We start from the raw sequence: 23,007 nt of genomic DNA, 5'->3' as shown, positions 1-23,007 counted from the left end.
CATGGCTGATTCACAGCAGGAAACTAGTGAGTGTCTAAACGGACAGAAAAATAGATGGACAGATGGACAGATGATGGGTAACTAGAGAATGTGTGGGGAAGGGGGAGAACCCTGGGCTCTGGGCTCTGATCCTAGTGATGGGGGCTGTAGAAGGTGGGTTATGAGCTCATTGAATGTCTATGAGGCCCACGCAATTTTTAATCACCCAAAGTTGACAACTGGCCTTATCTAGGGGCTGGAGTGAGGGCAGGGTGTGGAGGAGCACAAGTGTCACCTCTGTGGAAGGCAGCAGTCCCCGCCACAGGCAATGGCCCCTTCAGCCGCAATGTGCTGCTCACCCTACCTACCTGCCGCTCTCTCAGATGCCGGAAGCTGAACTAAGGCTCTTCTTCTAGGTCTGAGGATTCCCACCGTCTGGGGAAGAACTCTGAATGGACAGGCCCAGGCAGGAGGGCCTGGAGAGGGCCCAGAGGAGGTTGCCTCCTGAGGCCTCTCTGTCCACAGTGAAGGTCCTCCCACTCCACAGCTGAAGGCCACTGTCTGGGGGCTCAGCCAGGAGGTAAAGGGTTAAGCAGGCCTTTTCTGGGGACTGGCCCCAGCCTGCATTCCTTCCTCAGAGACCTGCCAGTCCGGGACCAGAGGCTAAATTTAGAGGGTGGCTAAGGTTTCCTCCTAACAGCTGCCTTGCTCCTCAGAGAAGTCGCCCAAGAGAGGAGAGAGCTTGGTCTCTCTCACTGGACGCTATTTCTGGACATTCCATCTGGGTCCTCGGCCCTTGGTGTGGACACCCAGGCTGGCTGGTGGTAAGTGCTCCTCCCTGGTTTTGCCCTGATGAACCTGGCTCAACAAGGGGGCAGAAGCTCTGCCCACACATCGGGGGCCAGCTGCCATGTTGGGGCCACCATCTGGCCTTGGAGTGTCTTGGAGGCTCTGGGATGGCCCCTCCTCCAAGGCCCAGACTCCTGCGGCCTTAGAAGGCTCCCTGGTGGAGGCTGGTCCCACCTCTCCCCAAGCAGGCAACAGGTGTGTGCGCCAGCCCGTGTGTGAGTGTGTGTGAGTGTGTGTGTGGAGGGGCTGGCGCCATGGCCCATGAAGAGCACCCTACCATTCAACAGAACATCTCATCTGGGGATTTGACTGTCCTTGGGCCTATGGCTACAGTTACAGTGGAGTCGGTTCCCCTCACTCCCGGCTGGCCCTGTGGAAGGGGCCCAGCCGGCCCTTCTTCAGGACTAGGTCTGCAGGTGGCTGTGAACACAGCCTGGGCACTCTCTGGAGACCTGATGGAGTTGTCCACGCTGGCTTTACCCCCTGGGTATCAGCAGGCAGTGACCTTCCCATTCCCAGTCCCACCAAGGTGACATTTCTGGCACTCCCCCGGCCCAAGCCTGGGAACCTGGTTCTAACCACCTTTTTCCCCTGCCTGGCAGGAGCTGGTGGCTGACATGGCGTCTGGTGGGGACCCAGAGGAAGAGCAGGTGGTCCCAAATGAGGAGGACGGAGCCACCGTGTGGGCGGTGCAGGCCCACTACCTCCGCTGTCCCTCCCCCAGCCAGTAAGTGGTCAGGGAGGGGCCAGGGCACAGCGCGAGGAGTAGGGCCGGGAGCACACGGCCAGCCCCTGATCTGGGGCAGTAGCCAACATCGAGGGCTCCGTGTGACCTCCTTTGAGAAGGAGGCAAACGTACGAGACAGCTGACAGCAGTGTGGCATGTGGGTCCAAAGAGCACCCTCTAGGGCACAGGGGAGTGGGCAGGGGAAGGGAAAAGTGGCCTTTGAAGGGCCAGCGGAGGCTTCCCAAAGGGGCTCTGCAGGCCCAGACCAGGCAGGTGGGTAGGTATCTGGCAGGTCTGCCCTGCAGGTGGATTCAGTGGGTGGGGCTGGGGCTGAGGGTGGTGGGGCTGGGGGGAGGACGGTGAGGCTGGGGCTGAGAGTGGTGGGGCTGGGGGGAGGACGGTGGGAGAAGGGATCAGGAGGGGCAGAGGCCCACACGAAAATAGCTCTGCCTCCAAGACGAACCTTTCAAACTGGAGATAAGTGTGCCGGGGGCCGAGTGGCAGGGCGCCAAGCGTGATAAACACGAGTCTTCCTGGCAAGGCTGCCTGGCTCTGTGACAAGTGATTCAAAGCTTTCTTTTCCACTGAAAGCATGGAGGAGGTGTGATGGTGTAGAATGACAAATTTGCATGTTTAAGAAAAACCATGAGACTAAAGAAATGCTGTGCTTTGTTGCCTGCTCAAATAGTATTGTGTGCGCCTGTCCATCCCCTTCTGCCATGAATGACGGCAGAGCCAAGCCCCGATCACAGCTCTGACACCATGTCAGAGTGACAGTCCACTAGATTCTGGAGCCCTCATCTTCTTGTCTCTGAAAGGGGAAGGAAAGGCCCAACTAGAGCACCTCCAGGTGGCAGCGTCGGAGTGTCTCTGATTCGCCTGCTGCGGGCTTCTCAGCCCTCCTGGGTCTTGCTGGTCCCTGCGTCCTGGGGTTCCAGAGGCCTCCCTGCTGGAGAGAGTGGGAGCAGGGCAGGTGCTCACCACTCCCTGGACAAGGCTCTTTGCCAAAAGGAGCTTGCAGACGGCTCCTTTAATTCAGCACCATGTTCCCATCAGCATGGAGGGTCTTGGAGCATCCCCTCCCTCTCAGGCCCCATAGGGTGGAGCAGCTGTGTGGCTGGGATGAGATGCTCTGTGTCCCTGGCTCATGCCAGCCTTCCTAGTCAAGGGTGTCTCTTTCTCATTCTAATAAGTTCAAAATCAGGGGCCCAAGAGAGCCAGGCATGGAGCTCCTTCTGCCTTGTGGGCCGCTGTTTTGAAGCAAGGAATCTAAGGTCACTGTGCCCACCCACATCGCAAGATGGGAGACCACAGAGACTATCCCGGGTGGCTTTTATGGGCCAGTTCTGAAAAAGGCCACGTCCCTTCTCAGCATATTCCATCCACCAAAATCCAAATTCCATGAGGCCACGTTTTTTGTTGTTGTTGTTGTTTTGTTTTGTTTTTTGTAAGGGGGGATGGGAAATAAGGTCCGTGGCCCAGGAACAGGAGGGAAGGAGTTCGATGATTCACAGTGGTCTTTGCTCTGCCATAGCACCCCTCCCCTCTGGGAAGCCTGTCTGTGTTGTTCCTCTACTCACAGGATACTCCCTGGCCCCCAAGAGGGACAGCCCAATTCCCAGGTAGGGTTGCTGCTTGTCCCCTTCAAAGGCCTGAGCATAGCACCCATGGTCCAACCTATAACTGCTAAGAAATCTCCCATCCTATCAGAGGAGTGGGAGACCAGCTGTCACGTGATTGGTGGGCATCTCCTAGGTTCAGCCCGATGTGGCTCTCTGGGGGACTTCTGCCCATCGTTCTCTTTGACCACAGCTCCATTTCCTGGTCCATTATCCTCCAGAGACCCAGCTGAAGTGGGTGGGAGGGCAGGTCTTCCTGCAGGCAGAGTGGCCTGTGGAAGTCTAGGGCTCGGAGCTGCTTTAAGTCTTGTGCCACCTGAGGCCTTTTTAAAGAACATGGTTTCTTTGAAAATATGATGGCTTCCAAAACTGAATAGGTGTCTGACTCTGCAGGCCAGAGAACTCCGTGTGTCAGGAGCATGCCCAGAGGTGTGTCTGGATACAGGTCTCAGCCCTTTCTTCCTTGTCAGTTACTGACAGTTATCTTGAAAGGCACCTGAAGCGGTAGATGTGGGTGAACATCCAGAGTGCACACTTCGATTTCCAGTGTGACTGCTGAAAGGTTTGCAGCAGGTGCAACCTGTCATATCCCTAGTCAGGGAAGACACACAGTGGAACACAATCAAAGAAGGAAAGAGAAAGAGGAGAAGAATGTAGAAAGAGCAGGACAAAGAATAAGGAGAAGATGGGAAGTAGATTTAAACCCAGACACATAAGGCATGACCTTACACTTGGATAGAATAAATACTCCAATTAACAGCCGAAGATTGTCTGGCTCCATTTTTCTATAAAAACCTACCTACCATTTATAAGAGTTATGCCTCAAAAATAAAGGGACACAAAGATAGTGGAGAGTGGGAAACTTATGCTGCAGGGTTTCAGTCCCTTTTGACTTCATGGTTCAGTGATACAGAATAGCCGTCCTCCACAGTCACCATGAGGCCCCTGGACAAGGCACACTGGCCAGCTAGTGTCTGCTGTAGGTTGTGAGACCTCAAATGGGAAGATCTCAAGGGTGACTTTAGGCTGAGGGTGACTCAAGAGCTGGGGGCTGGGACCACAGAGGCCTCTCTGGACGATGGGCAGTTTGTGTTATGGCTCACCAGGGCTGTTGGCCCGAATCCTGAGGACGGCCTTTCCACTGCGGTCACTTTGGGCTTCCTCAGAGCACATTGCTGATCCAAGGGCTGTGTCCGAAAGAACGGGCCACAGGGCATTGGCTGTGCGTGGTCTAGACTCAGCAGTCACACAGTGGCACTTCTGTGCTCCACCACCACAGGGTCCACATGGTCCAAGGGGAGGACCACAGACTCCCCGTGTCTACCTGTTGGAGGAGGTGCCAGGGTCACAGAAGAGAGAGTGGGATGGGCACTCTGTGGCCAGTGGAAAACCCAAGCTGCTCCGACTGTAATCACCTGCAGAAGGCCAGCCAGCAAGGCGGCAACGAGAGCAGATGTTAGGGTCCCTGGACACAGAGAGGGACCCTTCACAGGGATGGAAGAGCATCGTTTTAGATATCTGTGATCTAATGACATCCTCAGGATACACACAGCAAAAACCAGCAGACTCAGGAAAAAATCAAAGTCTGCAGCTTTGCAAATATATATTTTTAAAAATCAATAGATTATAGAAGAGCGGTGAATACCTGTGAGGGGCTCGGGAGGTGGAGGCAGGAGGGGCACAAGCCCAGCCCAGCCTGGGCAACACTGTGAGCGCCCATCCCGAGGAAAATACAGAAAGTCTGAACAAACAATAAAGAATCTAGACTGGCTGGCACGGATAGAGTGTGTGCCCAGCAACTGCAGGGGACAGGCTCTGATCACAGGTGTGTGGAGTATTTATCAAAATGGATCATATACTGGCAATGCATAGATCCACAAACTTCTCTGACCATGGGAAAATCAAGGTGGAAATCAATAAAAACAGGAAAAAAAAGATTAACAGTAAATCACCAATCAGAACTACTCTATGCCACCAGCATACCTAAGACTGAAGAGTGACCACAGCCACTCTAGCACTGTGAGGCTATAGGAACCCAGTCACTGCCAGTGACAGGGGCTCGGACACCGGTTTTCACAGTTCCTACTGAAGCTGAGGACAACTGAGCCCTGGCCCAGCAGGCTGCTCCGGCATGCACTGACCAGGAGTCATGCCATGGGCCCTCGCCAAGGATGTGGGTGTCCAACAGCAGGATAGGCTGCCTATGGACGTGGAAAGATAAATACAGTGGCATAGATTCTTGAGTAATTCCCTGGGGAATATGCATGTGATGAGCCGCCTGTCACTGGTGAGACTAGCTCCTGAGAGCATTGCTGGGGAAGGACATGGGAGTGCACTGCGGGGGGGGGGGGGGGGGAGGAGTCACGGGGGGAGGAGTCATGGGGAGCGGGGCAGGAGTCAGGGGGCGGGGCAGGAGAGCAGTCTGCCAATCGCCTGGCTCCACACAGTTCCCCTGCCCTGGGACAGAAGCGCTGGCTAATGGGGATGTCCGAGTGGCACTGGGCACTAAGCCTTCCAGCAGTCACTTCAGGGAAGATCTGAGGACACTTCCTGAGCATCTCTCCCCACAATGTCATCATGGGATCCTAGGATAAATGTCACAGCTGCAGGGGCTGTTTTAATTCATTGTTTCCTACCCCTGAGCTACATCCCCAGGCCGTTTGGGTTTTCATTTTGAGACAGTGGCTGACCATGTTGCTCAGGCTGACCTTGAACCTGCCATCTTCCTGCCTCAGCCTCCTGAGTTGCTGGGATTACTGGCGGAGGTACTGCACAGGCTTCTGAGCTGGAATAGATGAGGCCCCCTCCATTACACAGAGCCCAACCCAAACGGGCCCCTTGTGGGTGGATTTCCAGAGTTTGAAATAAAAAGACAACCCTCAGACTGGAGAAAATATTTGTAAATATCTGATAACAAATTTTTATTCCAGATGTTTTTTTTTAATCAGATATCAAAACCTAATAAGAAAACAACACAATTTAAAAATAGACAAATATTTGAACACATTCTTGAGTGAAGAAGACATGTGGATAGTAAACAACCATAAGAAAAAGATGCTCAAAATCCTTAGTCATTGGAGAAATCCAAATTAAAGTCACAACAAATTGCCATTATATATTAATTAGAGTACGAAAATATGATTAAAAATTAAGAATACTGAGAATGTGGAGTAGCTGAAATGATCTCTTGTTGCTGGTGGGAAGATAAGATGTTGCCACTGTTTTACAAACTGTCAGCGTCTCACAAAGTTAGAGATGTGAAGGCCTCTGTTCACAGAGGGACTTGTGCATGGAGGTTCATAGCAGCCGTATCTACAATTGCCCAGAAACTGGGGACAACCCAGATGTCCATCAGCCAGGGAACTGCTGGGCACACTGTGGCATCTGTCCACATGTAAAGACAGCAGAGCTGTCAAAGGGTGCAGTGCTGCTTCAGTCCCAGGGGTGACCCTAAAGTGGCCGTGCACAGCAGAGAAGGCCATGCTACAGGGCTCTGTTCATGTAAAATGCTAGAAAATGCAAGCTGATCTCTCCAGCGACAGACAGCAGGTCACAGTCACCTGGGGGACACCAGGCAGGCAGGGAAAGGAGAACAGAGGCACGAGATAGCACCATGGGTTGACAGATGGGTAACAACCTGGATTTGGTGATGTTCACAGGTAAATATGTGTGTCAAAACTCAACAGTGGTACATTTAAAATCAGTGTGGTTTGTATATCAATTTACCTCAAGTATAATTCCCTTTGAGAAACAGTCCTAGAACAATCAGTGAAGCCCTCCTGGAGGAGGCAGCGTGGTGTGGGGGGAATTCCTGGTGGAACTGAGACCAAGACTGAGGTCAGATCTGCTCCTGGCCACCAGAGCGCATGTAGCTGATTGAATCATGGCCTCGGAATACTCGCTCTACCCAGTGCAGAGATTAAACCATGTGCCTGTTCAGAGGCACGTTAGGTATTCAACAGATGGTGGTTCTGTCCCTTTTTCCTCCCACGAAGGCTCTCTGACTACCAATCACTCTCAGGACTCAACCAGAGTCCCACGAGCGCCATTAATACGTCGCATTTCTCTCATTCTGCCAAAGCAAATACTGTCTTCTCAGCAACGCAGGGCCACTTCTTCTACTGTCCCACCCCCAAAGAGTACTCCCTGTGGTTGGCAGGTGCCTGAAATCCCATCCTCTTGCTCTATTGCTTTAGCTAGAGGCTCAGATCCTTGTAAACTCAGGTCACCCCAAGGCAGCAAGCACTTCGCCTGCAGACTGATGGCTCTCCTTCTAGTTGCCTAGGGCTGATTAGCACATAGCCACAAACTACCTTGCTTAAAAGCATCAGAAGTTCACTGTGTCACTGTCTGGGAGGGCAGCAGTTCAGTCAAAGTAGCAGCAGAGCCACATGCTCTCTGAAGGCCCCAGGGGAGAGGCCTCCCTCTCCTCCCAGCGTACGTTGGCTGTGGGCCACATTCCAGTCTCTGTCCCCACCTGCTCTGTCTTCTCCCCTTCTCTTAAAAGGACACTTGACTTTGGAGCCCACCCAAATCTAGGGTGATCTCATCTCAGGGTTTTAGCTTCATCACATCAGCAGTGATCCTTTTAAAAACTTTGCATTTATAGGCCCCAGAGATGCACCCCTGTGAAGAGCCACCATTCACCCACCGCAGCCCTAGCCCCAGTCACAGGAGAGCTGACGTATGCCTTCCAGTAGAAGGGGAGTGGGCCTTGAGACTTCACCAGGTCCTCCAAATAGCTGTAGATCAATCAGGGATGAGGCCTGCTTGCCGTCCTGACCGGGGTCTTAACGTCTCAAGCTTCCTCTGTAAATCTCGTCCTAGGGTGAATGAAAACCTGGGCAAGTGCGTGATCAGTGGCTGGAATGTCAGGCTTCACGTTTGCCTGAGCAAGGCTCTGGGAGTCTAGTCCTGCAGCTAGTTTTCCACCTCCTGGCCAGGCAGTTTCCCCAGGTGAGTGTGAGTTAACAATCAATGCAAACCCCTCTGCCCCGTGGGGTGACTTGGCAGGGCTGTCCCTTGCCCGTCACCTGCAGCAGGCCTGCCCAGCTACCCAGCCAGAGGCAGCCTGAGCATGGCATGCTTCTGTGCCAACCACCTCTGTCTGCAGCCGCCTCCTTGGTGATGACCAGGCTCCTCCTCCTTCCTAAATCAGGGAACAGGGATTTCACTCTCCTTCCCTTGTTTCTGATCTGAAGAATTCTTTTTCTATGTCCCTTTGTGCTTTTAAAATCAACACCAGCCCTTGCTTTGGATCCCCAGACTGTATCCCTCCCTGGTGATCTGGCCTGGCTCCCCCTGGACAGCATGTCCCCCTCGACCTCTAGGAAGCTCCTGACTGTGTGGCTGTCCTTCCCAGTGTCCAGCTGCCGTGGTAGAGTGGGGGAAGGAAGCGTGATTTCAGGGTGTCCACACTGCTTCCTTGGGCCTCCCCTTTCTCTTACATTTCTTTCCATGAAGATTTCTCCACCTCGTCTTGTTCACTGAGCGACCTGGAAACTGCCTGCTAAAAATCATTTTTCTCTAGTTACTGACTCCGTTCCTTCCTTAGTGCCTGAGCTTTGCCTCTGTGTGGTCACTTCCTCTGAAGTCCTGCACACTTGGAGATTAGAAGGTGCTCAAAAATCTGAGCTCACAAAAGCCAAATCAGAAAAGATGCCCCTTCTCGGGCCTCTGTCTCCACTCAGGTCCCAGGGCCTGCTGGACTGGGAGCGATTGGCGGTTGGGCATCTGGGAAGGACCCCAGTCCACTCCATTCTGTTTCTGCGCAGCCTGGAAAGTGGTTGAAAGCAGGGGCTTCCCAACTCTGCTGGCTGTACTCTGCAGGAGGACAGGCCTCTTGGAGTGTGTGTCTGAGCTCTACTCATCCCTCCCGTGAGTGGTACTGTCCTCCCTCTCTCTTTTCTCCCTCCCTCCTCCCTCCCTTCATTCTTCCTTTCCCAGACAGTGGCACCGTATGTTGATGCAGGACTGGGTCCAGCCTGCCATTCTGAGAAGCACAGGCATGAAGAGGGCTTCCCGGGTCCTGCCTGGGTTGGGAGTCCGTCCTGCTCTCCTGGAGACTCACCTGTGGGCGTTTAGCTGCTGCCCCCCATCCTGCGAGGAGGCATGTCTCCATCCTAGGTACTCCTTCCCCTCCCATCTGCTTGAACAGCCGCCCCTGCGGCCTTCCCATTGCCCGAGTGTCTGTCTCAGGTGTGTGGCTGGGGCACAGGTGTGCCTGTAGGTCACGACCCCTAGGGCTGCCATTTCACCAGGCTTGCCAACATCCCCCACCGGGCACAGCTTCTCAGGCTGCTCCTTCCTCGTTTTTTCTCTGCCATCCTGCTTCTCTGCAGAAAACAGGGTCCTCTGCGGTCCGATGGACACAGCCCTCTTTATTAGACGTAATAAACAGAGTCGGGGCTGAACAACTTATGACGACTAGGCTTACGTCTTCCCTCGTGGCAGTGACTCACTCACCTGGAGCTGCCCAGGACAGAGATGCGGCAGGGCTGGGAGGAGACCCACTTACTCTTCTCCATCCCCATTTCTCAATGACAAATCTGCCAACTTCTAAAATTGTCCTGGGTAGAGTTCATGTGTGCTTTCTCAGATTTGAGATGTTTCGTCTTTACACCCACAAGAAGGGAAATGTTTCTCAGTCATTTTGTTTTCAACTTTTAATTTCAAATTCTCCCCTATCAACCCATAGCCTCAGAGTTTAGGTATATTTTGCAAAATATCTCAGTCCTGAGGATTTTCACCTAAAGCCAAATCCTCACAATCTGAGGTCGGTGTGTTTAGGGAGAGGGAGTAAATGATGCCAAGCCAGGATCGGGGCAGCACCCCCGCCCTGCAGAGCCCCCTGTGGGGCTGTTCTGCACACATGACAGGTGGGGCCTCTTTTCAGTCTGTGTCAGTGCTCGGAACACTGCTCACACATCTGAGAAATCCTTTTTGGAATGCAGGGCCCTGGAGGCCCACAGAGGAACAAAGGAGGCTGCCCAGGGGGAGAGAGGGGGAGAGTGGAGCGGCTCTTCAAAGCTTCAGTCCTAGTGCAGCCCCAAGATTCTCAGGGTGCATCTGTGTTGCTTCGTTTTGCCCCAAACCTCAATTCACATGATGCTGGCCCTTAGCACATGCAAGGACTCATATTTTATTAATAGTAATGTAAGCAATGTTAATACCTGAAATTTAAAAATCCCTTAATATGGAAATATGATTCACAATAGTACAAAACTTGAGATGCGACGGCCCTGTGGGGAGCAGGCTTGGTACACAGGGCCGTCCAGAGCAGGCTCTGCTCTCCATGTTGGCATGGGCTTGTGGCTACTCCCAGCCCCAGCAGACTGGCCGGCTGGCCTTGGTCAGGCTCTCTGACTCTGTCACTCTCAGGCAGGACAACAACCTGCACCTGCCCAGAGCTCACAGCAAAGCCTCAGGAGTAACACCGCTCCCTTGATTTACTGGGACTTAATGAACGATCCCAAAACTTAGTGACTGAAAATCATCCACTTATTTTTCTCAGTTTTGTGGATCCGGAATTTGGACAGGAATTCACTGGGCGGCTTGTCTCTGTTTCACAGGCATCAGGTGGTCTGAAACGCGGGGCTCTGCCTGAGAGGCTCCTCACAGGGCTGACTGTGGCAGGGAGGCCAGCCCTCTCCCTGCATGGGCTGGGAGTGGACTTCAGGGACCGTGCCAAGAGCCAGGCAGTGAACCCGAGCTGGGAGACCAAGATGGCTATGTGAGGTCTGGGAAAGCCACCTCCCCCAAAAGAGTGAAAATCCGAGAACGAACAGCTACCCTCTGGCTGAAATGTTCAGGGGAAAACTCTGCACACAGCATGGACAGAACGGAGTGCTGTGGAACGTGGAGACTGCAGATGGCTTAGGGAAGAGGGGACAAAGTGCTGCAGAGGCCACCCCTTGTCCCAGTCAGGATCAGTTTGAACCAAAGAAAGTCCTTTCATAATGGGGAAGAAGTACTCGGGGAGGCCTGCAGCCGTCCACCTGGCACCAGGGCTACCTCGGGTTACCCTGCTGGGCAATCCTGCACCCTCATGGCCCCAAGCCCCACGAGGGTGTTACGGAGTGCACCCCATCACGGCTCCAGAAAGGCACCCACTCACCCTGCACCTCCCCCATAGGGCCGTGCTGCAGGCTGCTGGGTCGTGCCTACCCTCTGCTGTGCCGTCCCGGCCTGTGGCCGCGGCCGGCCTGATTTACACACAGTGTGTAGGGCCTGCCAGGCATGTGCTGCGTGTGCCACACCCCATCACACAGGCATGTTGCCACCTGCATGTAGCCACCAGAGACTTACAGGTACGCACCAGCCACCTAGGCACCCTGCCCCACCTTCATGCAAGTTGTACCTCACCCCCCACCACCACGCTGGAGTGGCTCACTCCACACAGCCTCCAGAGACTGACAGGTCACTCTGCACCACGTAGGCATCCACTGCATGCAGGCTGCACCACACCTGCCAGGGCTCGGGGGAGCAGCCCCACCACCCTGCACGGCCTGCAGAGACTGGCGCGCATCCTGCCCAGGCTCACTCCAGGCCTCACGCCCACACGGCCCCCAAAGGCTGACCACCACACCACTGTTCCCTGTATCTGCCTGAGCACATTGGGGTGGACGTGAAGAGGACACCCAGCCCACTGCTATATGTGCCACCCTGTGTGGCCTGCAGCAATGGATAGGGTCTCCAACCCTGCTGCCACATGCACCATGTCAATCAAGGACACCATGCCATCAATAACAGCTGAAAATCCACCTGTCATTTTGTGAGCTGACTGCCCCAGGTGTGACCAAAGGGAAAGGGTTGAAGGGCCACTGGGAAAGGCAAAGCAATAGGTGGGGCTATGAGGAGGAAGATCCCTAAGCTTCCCAGAACTATGTAGGCATACAAACAGAAGCATGAATGTATCCCATGAATATCTGAAAAGTAATCAGCACTTGTTATCAACTAATAAAAAGATGCCATTTTCTGCCTATTAGTACATTTTGGTGTTTGTTTGTTATGAGAAGACCCATTTTTTTGGTGGGGAATAAGGGGGATTGAATTCAGGGGCACTCGACCACTGATCCATATCTTAGCCCTATTTTATATTTTAGACACAGGATCTCACTGAGTTGCTTAGCACCTTGCTTTTGCTGAGGCTAGCTTTGAACTCCCAATCCTTCTGCCTCAGCCTCTGAAGCCATTGGGATTACAGGCAAATTCCACCATGCCCAGCTGAGAAGACTCAACTTATTGGCAATGTGGAGGATAAATACTGTGTGAACTTATTTGGATTTTCTGGAAAGCAATTGTCAGTATCAACCAAAGATCTCAAAACACTCTTTGAGAAACTACTTCTACACATTGTACAGAAATGCTCAAGCCTGAGTGTAAGATAAATGGAGCATTTCTTGACAACTTCAAAAAGTTTTGGAACAAATTACATGTCTAATGATAAGGATTTAGTTAAATAAATTGGAGAAAAGTGTATAGCCACTAAATATAAAAATTATAAAGAAAAATGATCAGAATATGTTACATGAAAAAATTGGCTAGTAACTAGTATGGTCAGGATTTGACTTTTCATCTTTTATTCCTCTTCTGTGTCTCCCACCCAGATATACCTACCCCCCTGTGAAACCATATGCAGCATCCAACTACCATATGCAACATCCATATGGATGAGGAGAGGGGTAGAAAGCAGGACACGGTCTCAAGGCAGGGCCTCCATTACTAAGTGGACAGAGTCACAGCCTGAGTGTCAGTTTATGAACTGTAGATATTTTTAGCTTCATGTGGCTGAGCAAAATCCTCTTCCCATAAATGCCTCCTTATCTTTGATTCAAAGGTACCTCTATATGACCCAGCAATTCCAAGAGAAATTAAAACATGAGTATTCACTGCAGCATTCTTCAAAATAGTCAAAAGTAGAAACAATCCAAATATCCATCAACTAATGAGGGGTAAAATGATATAGCTACATAATGGCATGCTATAGTTAAAAGGAATAAAGTACTGATATATACTATAACATAGATAAACTTCAAAAACATTGTGCTATGTGAAAAACAGCCAGAGAAAAAACATTACATATTGTATAGTTCCTTTTGTATGAAATAGCCAGCTAGGCAAAGCTATAGACACAGGAAGTAGATGAGTGATAGCCAGGCCCTGGGGCAGGGAAGACAAGTTGTGGCTGAGGAGATAGGGAATGGCTGCGTATGGGAAAGAGATTTCTTTTGGGGATGGTGGCAATATTCTAAAATGAGATAGCAGCAATGACTGCACAGCTCTGTAAATTAACTAAAATCATTTAATTGTACACTCAAAACAAGTACACTTCTTAATATATAAATTACTTCTCAAAGCTTTCTTAATGTATCCCTAGATGAAGTTGTACTTGAGAGACACAATTCTGAATACATGTATTCATTCATCTAATATTTTACAACTGCCCATGATTTGCTAGGTATTACTCTTAAGATTATATATGTGAAAAAATTATCAACCATATTTTAGTGATCTGCAAACCAGTTCACATGTTTATTTTTATCACTAGGCTCTTAGATATATGGGAAGAGTTATTTCTTATTCATCTTTCTAACCCCAAGAGACTGCACAGTGCCTGGCATGCAGTAGACCCTGTCCAACATATGTTGCTGGATAAATGAATGAAGCAGACACAAAGATGGTTAAGAGTGAGAGAAGCATTGAGAGAACTAAGCCTTCCCCATGCTGTTTCCTGGAGTAGCATGGGGGAAAGGTGACCAGAGAAGAGTAAGCCAAGAATATAGACTGAAGTCTTGACTCAGATCTTCTTCTGGCTTCTTAAGATCAGGAAAGAATTTATTTGAAGCTCTGGTTGATAGAATCTGGCAGGTGGTTACCCATTTGAGTCATGTTTTAAGATCCTGCCTGACAACTTAGTACTGGTTCAGGCACAGAGACTGGAAGCTTCTAGTTCTCAGAATGTGTGGGTAGCTCACCCCTTCTTGAGGGATTTAGTGGGCAGCTCTGCTGAGCTTCTTCTCTGCTTCAAAGTTCCCATTGCACTCACCCCCATTTGGCCCTGACCACCTGGTGAGAAATGGTTGTCAACATCTGAGTCCCTCCAACCCCACCTTCTCCACCAGTGTTTCAGAGCTCTCTCTATTGCACTGCTTCCTGGAATTTGGAAATGTGAGTGTTAAACTGCATAGATATCTATTCCTTTGGTGAAGTAATTTTACTTCCAGGTATGAATTTGAAGAAAACAATGTGCACAATGATCTGTTTTTAAGGTTATTGGTGATGACATTTGTAACATTGCCACATTGGAAGTTACTGAAATGAAGAACAATGGAGGAAGGCTAATGCATTTATAGCACTGACGTGGCTCCCTAACTGTCAAACCACACAGCTAGCCCACTAATCCCTGCTGAGAAGCAGCAAAAGAGCAGATCTGGCTGGCCAGAGTGCAGGAGGAAAGCAAAGCCCATAGCCATGTGGAGCCTGCCATGTTGGCACAGGCTTGAGGAGTGGCGAACCAAGACTGAGCAAAGCCAGATCTCACAAACCTGTCACACCCAGTGCCTAGCCTGGGCCAATGAGGGTGCCTGCTCCCCTGGATCCAAACCTCCAAGAATCCAGGATCCATTGACCTCAAACTCCTGCCTCCCAAGAAGCTAGGGGGAAATGGAAGTTGCATGGACCAGAATGGAGATTGCAATAGTGGATCAATACTTTCCAAAACCTGGTTAGCATAAATTTGGACCAATAGTGTTGACCCAAGATCTGTATAAACCCCTAGACTAGCACACTCAAGCAGCAACTTGCTATCAGGTCCCCTCTCTTCCTGCAAGGCTTCTGTTTTTAGTATTCCCACTTGAATAAATATACCCGCTCTTCTTTTCCTTTGGATTTTTTTCTTTAAATTCATGACACAATAATCTAGGAAAAAGAAATTTCTGGGGAGCTGCTGGAGTCTGCTGCAACACTGGAGAGTATGGCTCACCATTAACAGCTGCAACATGCCACTTGATGGTAGTGGAGAAGAATCCGGCTTTGCTGGCTATGACTGTGAGTGGACACTGGCACGTGTTCTCAGTTGCAGAGTGCAACAACTTATGCAGAACCCACTCTCCAGCGAAGCAGAAAAACTCCAGTTTCAGCACCACTGTGTAATGAAATACTATGCAGTCACAACAATCCAGTTACAGATTAATTTAATTATAAGACAGGGATTTGACCTTGATATACTGTTAAGTAAGATATGTATATTTCAATCTGCTTCCTGCAATATCATCAGTCTTAAAGGTCTTATTGAGATGTCTATTTGGTGGAAGGAAATCAGTAAGAATTACACAGTAAAGGAATTAGGGGATCAGGCAGCTGGTGAGACCTCCATGCATGTGTGCACATGTGCATAGAAAAATGAGTTGTTGGGGTTGAGGCTTGTAGCTCAGTGGTGTAGCACTTGCCTCTCACATGTAAGACACTGGGTTCTATCCTCAGCCCCACATAAAAATAAAGGTATTGTGTCCATCTACAACTAAAAAAAATCCAAAAAAACCAAAAAACAAACAAATAAATAAATATATAAATGAGTTGTTGTACATATGCATGAACACAGTAATGGTCATTACGTCAGATTGATAAATATAGCAGATGTTTATGCATATTTGTGTTTTATGGCATTTTCCTAAGTTTTACAATGAACAAAACATGAAACCTTAAAAAAAAGACCTACTTATTCATGTAAAATAAATGGCAGTTTCTAAAAAATGGTGATATATACAAATTACCCCGTCAGATACATCCTGATTCCTCCAAGTCTGCCTTGAACTTAGTGTCCTAAACCATCAACACAACCAAACAGAAGAACATCATTCCTCAGTCTCTGGCCACAGGCAGACATCAGTTTCAAGAAAAAGGAACATGAAGTCCTTGTCCTTTTCACAAAACAATACTGTAAATGTATAGAGGTTTTCCTCTATAAATTGGAAACGGATGTTTCATATTCTGATAAGTGTCACGTTAATGTTTTGGAATTGCAGTGGGAACAGTCAAGAGTGAAGCAAATAGTGCCTTTCCTCTCTCTCTGAGTCCCCAGCTCAGCCGGCAACGGCAAGGGAGGCTCAGGAGGTAGACCTCAGAAGTGAAGTCAGAGTAATGCTTCCTCTGGGATTATAATCCCAGATGGATTCTCAGAAGAGGAGAAATTTTAGAAAAAACTTGGAAGATAATAAAGTATGAAATGACCTGGAAGAAACAAGTAGGAGAACAATCATCAGTCTAAAGGGAATAATGCAAGTCTCCCCTTAAAATGTCAACCCACACTAGGCCTCATCTCCTCTGATCCAAGGCCTTTCTAAAAAACCTACATACATCAAACCTCTGGTGTTAGTCAATGTTTTGTTACTGTAAAGAAAGAGTTATTTTGGTTCATGGTTTCAGAGACTTTAGTCCATGGTCAACTGGCACCAAGGCAGAAACATCAATTGGAAGAAAGCTAATCAGCTCATGGTACCTGGGAAGCAGAAAGAATGTAGAGGGGACCAGAGATAAGATATAGTCCCAAGTGAATGCTTCCAGTGACTTACTTCCTCCAGCTATACCCCTCCTGCCTACAGTTTCTGCCTCTTCACAGTAGCCCATTCAAATTATTAATCCATCAAATGGATTAATCCATTAATGTGATTTGAGCCTTCATGAATCCAATCACTTTCCAAAATCCCCATCTCTGAACATTGCTACTTGTTTTATGTCTTCAACATAAAAGCTCTGGGGGACATTTCAGATCCAAATCATAACACGCCAATAAGAGAATGATTTGATTTTATACATGAAGATACTGGTAAAGGAATTTTGGCCAAAAGTCCTAGAACTTATTCACCTGCTCCACGAGGCCCTGGAACAGTCGAGGTGAGGTAAGAAGTGTAATGAAGATAGTGAAAAGTTCCTCACCCATTGCCAGGGAGGTAATCAGGAGAACCTGGTCCCTTGTACACAGAGAAGGGTACTGAGGGACAAGAGGAGCACCATGCATGTATCCTCCGCAAAAGCAAAATAGTGTCCCTCAGATGGAGGACAGAATAGTTTCGGTTGTTTTCTGCTGTTGCTTCAGAGCCAAGCCCAGCATCTGGCATGGGACCAAGACTCAATAACTATTTGGTAAATTAATGTTTGTGTGTTAACAGACTGGAGGAGATGGGCTAATCCTACTCCTACTCCTATTCCTTCCTGATTAAAGAAGTACTGTGATTAAATTGAAGACTCCCCTGGGACTCCAGTTGAACAAGACAAAACCCAAGCACACCCTGACCTCACAGAGACTGGCTGGTTTTGTAGACATCATATTTGGACCATTGTCCCTATCACCACCAGTAGCTGAAAAAAAAACTAGTGGTTTCTAGTGACCAGGAAACCCACGGGGGTGAGAATGTCCTTGTCCACATGTCAGGTAGACTTGTGAGGACAGGTGCAGTCTCAGTCCTGTGTTTGTCTGGGGTAACAGATAGTATGAGAAGGGCTGAGAAGGAGCTCAAAGCCGCACAGACCCTAAATGGAGACATGCCTTCATGCCTTTCCTTTCCAGAGGGAAGCTGTGCATAATCATAAACACCTAGTGGGAAGGGGAGGAGAGGGCTTCCCATTGTACACCACAGCCCTATCCCCTGAGCCAGGCTTACCCTCCAAAAGTGGCTCATCTGGAGAGTGTGAGAGAATTGCTGTGCATGTGTATGGTGGGTGGGCTTAAAGACAGTCTTAGAGAGTAGTGTGAAATGGCTTCCCTGGATTTTTAGAGGTGCTGGGAGGGGATCTGAGGTTAGGGTGGGAATAATGGGATGGGGCCTTTGATTCACATTTGCCTTTCTTTCATTCCTGTGTCACAAATTCAGTTAGACCTCTTTATATAGGATTTCAACCAGGAGAACATGAGCTACCCTTCTTCCTGCCCTATCTCCAAAGATCCTCAGAGGATCTTCTTCACTGAGTGTAATAGGCCCCTGTCAAGTCCTGATGAGATCCTTTGATTTCCCGTCTCAAGACCCTGTGGTTTGTTGCTATATGTGACAAAAATCCTGACAAGAACAAATTTAGAGGAGGAAACTCTCCCTGTTTCAGAGGTCTCAGTCCATCAACAGACGACTCCATTGCTCTGAACTGGAAGTAAAGCAGAACATCATGGCAGAAGGGTGTAGAGGAGGAGAAACAGCTCAGGAGGTGACCATCAGGAAGCAGAGAGTGCTCTCACTGAGCAGGTACAGAGGAATACTCCAGTGACCTAGCCACATCCTACCTGTGGAGTTAGTTACCACCCAGCTAATTCCTATTAGGAGATTAATGCATTGATTAGGGTAAAGCTCTCATAACCCAATCATTTCATCTCTAAATCTTCTTGCATTGTCTAACAGATGAGTTTGGAGGGGACACCTAGTATCTCAATCATTACACTATAGTTTGAATCTTTCATGTCCCCCAATGGCCCATGCATTGAAGGGTTGGTCTCTAGCACTATTGGGAGGTGGTGGCACATTTAGGAGGTTAGGCCACAGTGGGCCTGCCTTGGAGGGGGATATTGAAATTGGGGGGTCCGTTTCTGTTTCTCTCTTTGCCTCCAGCTGCCATGCTTTCCTGTCCTGGCATACTTACTGCCTCATTACAGGCAACAGAGCCAGGCAGCCATGCACGTAGACTGCTGAAACTGGGAGCCAAAATGAACCTTGTCTCTTTCCATGTTGATTTATCTTAAGCATTCTTTATAGTACTAGAAATCTAACTAACACTTGTAAAATGGGCTGAGAGACTAAATCAAAGTGGAAACTGAAGATGTTAAACAGGCTTTCAATGACCTGAGGGGCAGAGATAAACTAAGTGCTAAAACTGAATGCAGACTCTGCTGGCACAGCCCACACTGAATAGCTTCTCTCTCTCTCTCTCTCTCTCTCTCTCTCTCTCTCTCTCTCTCTCTCTCTCACACACACACACACACACACACACACATACACGCACACACACACACACACACACGCACACACACACACACCAACACACACAGACTTACGCACTTTTCAGCCTGTTTCGAGTTTTCGAGTCACTGTTTCTTAATCTTCCATCTCCAGGATTCTTTTGTCAATCTGTGACTGAGTAGGGGGAAGAGAGAAGCTATCTGAGTTGTTTTGTTTTGTTTTTAACTATACATTTTAAAAATTCATTTTATGTTTCATTGTTACAATGCAATAGTAACATAATTGTTATAGAAAAAAAACCCAGACAAGAAATTGTTTACTATCTTTTCTCCAGAATACTTACTCTAGCAAGTACCAAGCTATAGAAACTTCCAGACATTCTTCTGTGCTTATTTTATTTTCCTAGGGTGATATAGATATAGTATAGATGCAGATCGATCGATATGTATACATGTATACATATTCATTTTTAATATGAAATTATGCCTTCATAACTTCTATTTATTTAACTTATAAAGAAAATATTTTCGGGCCAACAACACATGTTCACAAGATTACAATAAATAACAGAAGAATACATTAGAGGCACACTGGCATAAAATCCAATTCTTTATTGTTAGAAATGTAAGTTATATTTCAATGTGTAAAATATATCTAATGAAAGACAAAATTCTTATCTAGCCAATAATGATACACCTTTAACCCTGAATTTGCCTATATAGTCACTGTTTTCTAAGTAAAACTCATTTAAATGACTACCAAAAACCAGGCTTCCGGAAGAGTGGAACCTTGCTGAAAGGCACCTATTCAGGCATGGTGGGAGGAGAAAGTGGAGAGTCACCCAGGAGCTGGGAACTGCCACCAGTGGAGGGAATGACTGAGGAAGGCCCTGGGATATGAGGGTGGAACACGAGTCTGGTAGATCCTTAAATCCCCAGAGGCAAACCTTCCAAGAAACTAATAAAGCCTCAAGTTCCAGGACCTTCTCTTGCACTGGCCTTCCCTAGACCCTGCCAAGGAGAGGTCTCAGTCACTCAGCCACAAGAGTGATATGATTTTGAAAATTTTGCATAAGGAAGATACCTTGATGAATTCCAATTTGCTAAGTGCCTGTTGTACTTAGAAGTTACTCTTAGCTCTATGCCCATTTATGGGCAAGCATTGGAATAGCCATGGTCATTTTAGAATAGAGTAAGAGTAACTGTCAGTTTAAAGGGTTCCTAACTTCTCGAGGGGAGGAACTGCTTCCAGGAAAATGTCTCCCATTCATGTGTGATTCTCCTCATGCTGAGACAGACATTGCAGGGCCAGGGGTCAAATTGCAATATGCACATGTTCTGTGAGGAGAGGAACAAAGTTGGAATTGTAAGAGCCAAAACTAGTCTGTGGAAAGACTATTCTGATTATTCAATGTGTGAAGTTGAGAGCCAAGAAGTCTGTTCTCATCAATACCTTGTCAAAATAGAAATTCTCTCCTGTAAAAAAAATATACACTCAACATCGCAGAATACATATCTATAAGTATACTGTACATTTCTTTTTGATGGGATTCAGACAAAAATAAAATTTATTGGAAATCCTCTGTCTGCAAGGCTTAAACTTACAGCATTATTATGAACAGGGAGTTCTTCTGCTCTGTGGCATCATAGATTTTTGTGCATCCTAATCATTGCTATTAAAAAACAAATTTCACTCAATCATGCTAGAGAGAAGGTCAAAGTGTCTTTCTTTTCTTTCTATGAAAAAAATATTTTTTTGGCATGTGCAGAGGTGATTGAAGAGAATGTAGGAGGGAAGCCCTATGCTAAGGAGTTAATTAATGATAACATGATTAGTCTCCTGGATTGGAGGATGTTTGTTGTAGATGTCATCTTTTAAAGTGTTTAATTTGTTATTATTCCTTTTTTTTCAATCTAAATAAATACACCTCACATTTAATTCTAGGTGCACAGTTTTTACATTCTTTTTCTAACTCATGAATTTTTCCCTACCAAAGCCAGGATGCATCCCTTGTAACCTTCCTAACTCCTGAGTACTATGCTAGGAACAGAGAAGTTTCTCAGTTAATGTTATTTGATTAGGATTGACATCCATCAAGCTTGGAGAGTTTAGATGCCTTTAAAGAGCACAGAAACACAAGATATATGTTGTATGCTGCCTTGATATTTAACATGCTGTGATTCCTGAGTACACTTGTCTGAGTTTTTTACATGTTCCCTATCTCCCCAATACCTTCACTTCCTTTGCTTTACTGGTCTTTCCCCTCTCTAACTTTTCTCTCTCCCTTCCTCATCCTCCACCACCTTGCCTCATTATCTAATTTTTATTCCAAATCTTGATAGAAATCATAAAAAGCTGATGAATGTGGCAAATGAAAAACTGAGGTTCAGTGGCCAGATTCTGATGGGTAATGCCAGGATCCAGTCAACAGGATGCTCTTGCAGAAGTGATACAAGAGTTGTTTTCATTTAAACTGGGGAAGACTTTGGAATTCATCTAGTGCAACCCTTTCATTATATGCTAAAATCAACAAGTCAAAAGAGGGCAAATGACTTGTCTGAGGTTAAAACAAATTGCTTTTACTTTTTTTTTTTTAGTGTGGTGCTAGGGATTGAATCCAGGACCTTGTGCATGTGAGGCAAACACTACCAACTGAGCTATATCCCCAGCCCATTTTTACTCCATGAACTACTTAAGCCATACTCAAGAGCATCGGTATGAGCAAATTCATTATTGACTTACAGGTGCTAAAGAGGATCAGAGGTTTGAATTGAATGGTTCTGAATGCCTGGCCCAGATTCTTATCTTGCCAAAAACAAATTAATTTCATTATCCTAGTTTGGTAAATTTCTTTAAGTCTTATTGAGTATCAAATGCTCTCTTTTTGACTGTTCCCACTGATCCTCTGGGTCTCCAGAGCAGAGTTAGGGATATTGGTCTATGTGATGAGCTCCACATGTCCCTCCAGTGCCCATGGTAGGAGGACCGGGAGCCCCAGCTATCTGGGCCACTCACGGTTGTAGGACAGATAGCCCCACTGTTAACTTCTAAGTACAAAAGCGGGGCACAGCACCAGAGAGCAAAGCAACCATGCCACAAGTAAAACCCACAACCCACGCAACTGCAGAACAACCAGGGGTGCCTCCTTTTGGCCCTTCTGTAATCACCTGTTCTCCTGTTATTTCAGTCTGATCAAGCTCTCTACCACCCCACCCCTCAGCACAAATTGCCAAAGGCATTTGGGCAAATTGCATTTAGAACAAGAAGGTCTACATTCAAATTTTGATTTTTTTTAGTATTAATTTTCTGTGTCATCTTGGGCCATGTCACATTGGACCCAGCCTCTCCTCTCCTGAACTCTGCAGGCCAACCAAGACCTGGGAGGGAGGAAACAATCACAGTATTTCCTACATCCTGGTCTCATTCCCTCTCATTTTTCCTTCCTGTAGCTGACTAAGAGTAACCCTGAATTTGGGGATTTTAGCTCACAGAACCCACCACTTGAAACAAAGTTTTTCTTCAGCATTTTTTTTTTGCCCTCTTTGAAAAGCACATGCTTCCTTGCCTAAAGTCTGAGCTGCCCCAAGACCAAGGTCCTGCAGGCTTTTCTGCAGTCTTGGAGTGGTTACTAACACTCCAAGACAACCATGGAGACTGAGAGGGAATCACAGGAAAGAAAGAGCTATCAATCTGTCAGCTTGTCTCCTGCCTCAGTCTGAGGGGTTTGATATAGGCAGCCAGAATCTTCCAGAGCAGAATCTGCCTGGGGCACTACTACAGAGCCCTCATGCATCCACAGGGAAGTTATGTTTGAAGCTGCTTCACAGTCTTTCCTGAGACCTCACTTGCCCCCACCAGTGTTCAGGAACTGCTGTGCTGGGCCTCAGGGGGA

At 47.9% G+C, this 23,007-nt stretch overlaps 1 long non-coding RNA gene across 1 annotated transcript in view; it reads left to right on the top strand.

The window, feature by feature from the left end:
* The first annotated feature begins 699 nt into the window (after window positions 1-699).
* The window catches only part of LOC144256277 (uncharacterized), a 36,956-nt gene continuing 14,648 nt past the window's right edge, over window positions 700-23,007 (top strand). Inside the window, exons 1-2 of the long non-coding RNA XR_013344050.1 lie at window positions 700-803; window positions 1,431-1,555. This is a non-coding gene — a long non-coding RNA (uncharacterized LOC144256277). The remainder of the gene's footprint in view (window positions 804-1,430; window positions 1,556-23,007) is intronic.

Source organism: Urocitellus parryii, chromosome 7 (assembly GCF_045843805.1).
Source record: "Urocitellus parryii isolate mUroPar1 chromosome 7, mUroPar1.hap1, whole genome shotgun sequence".
NCBI classification, from domain to species: Eukaryota; Metazoa; Chordata; class Mammalia; order Rodentia; family Sciuridae; genus Urocitellus; species Urocitellus parryii.
Note: the sequence above shows the minus strand (reverse complement) of the source record. Positions and strands in the feature narration are given on the sequence as shown.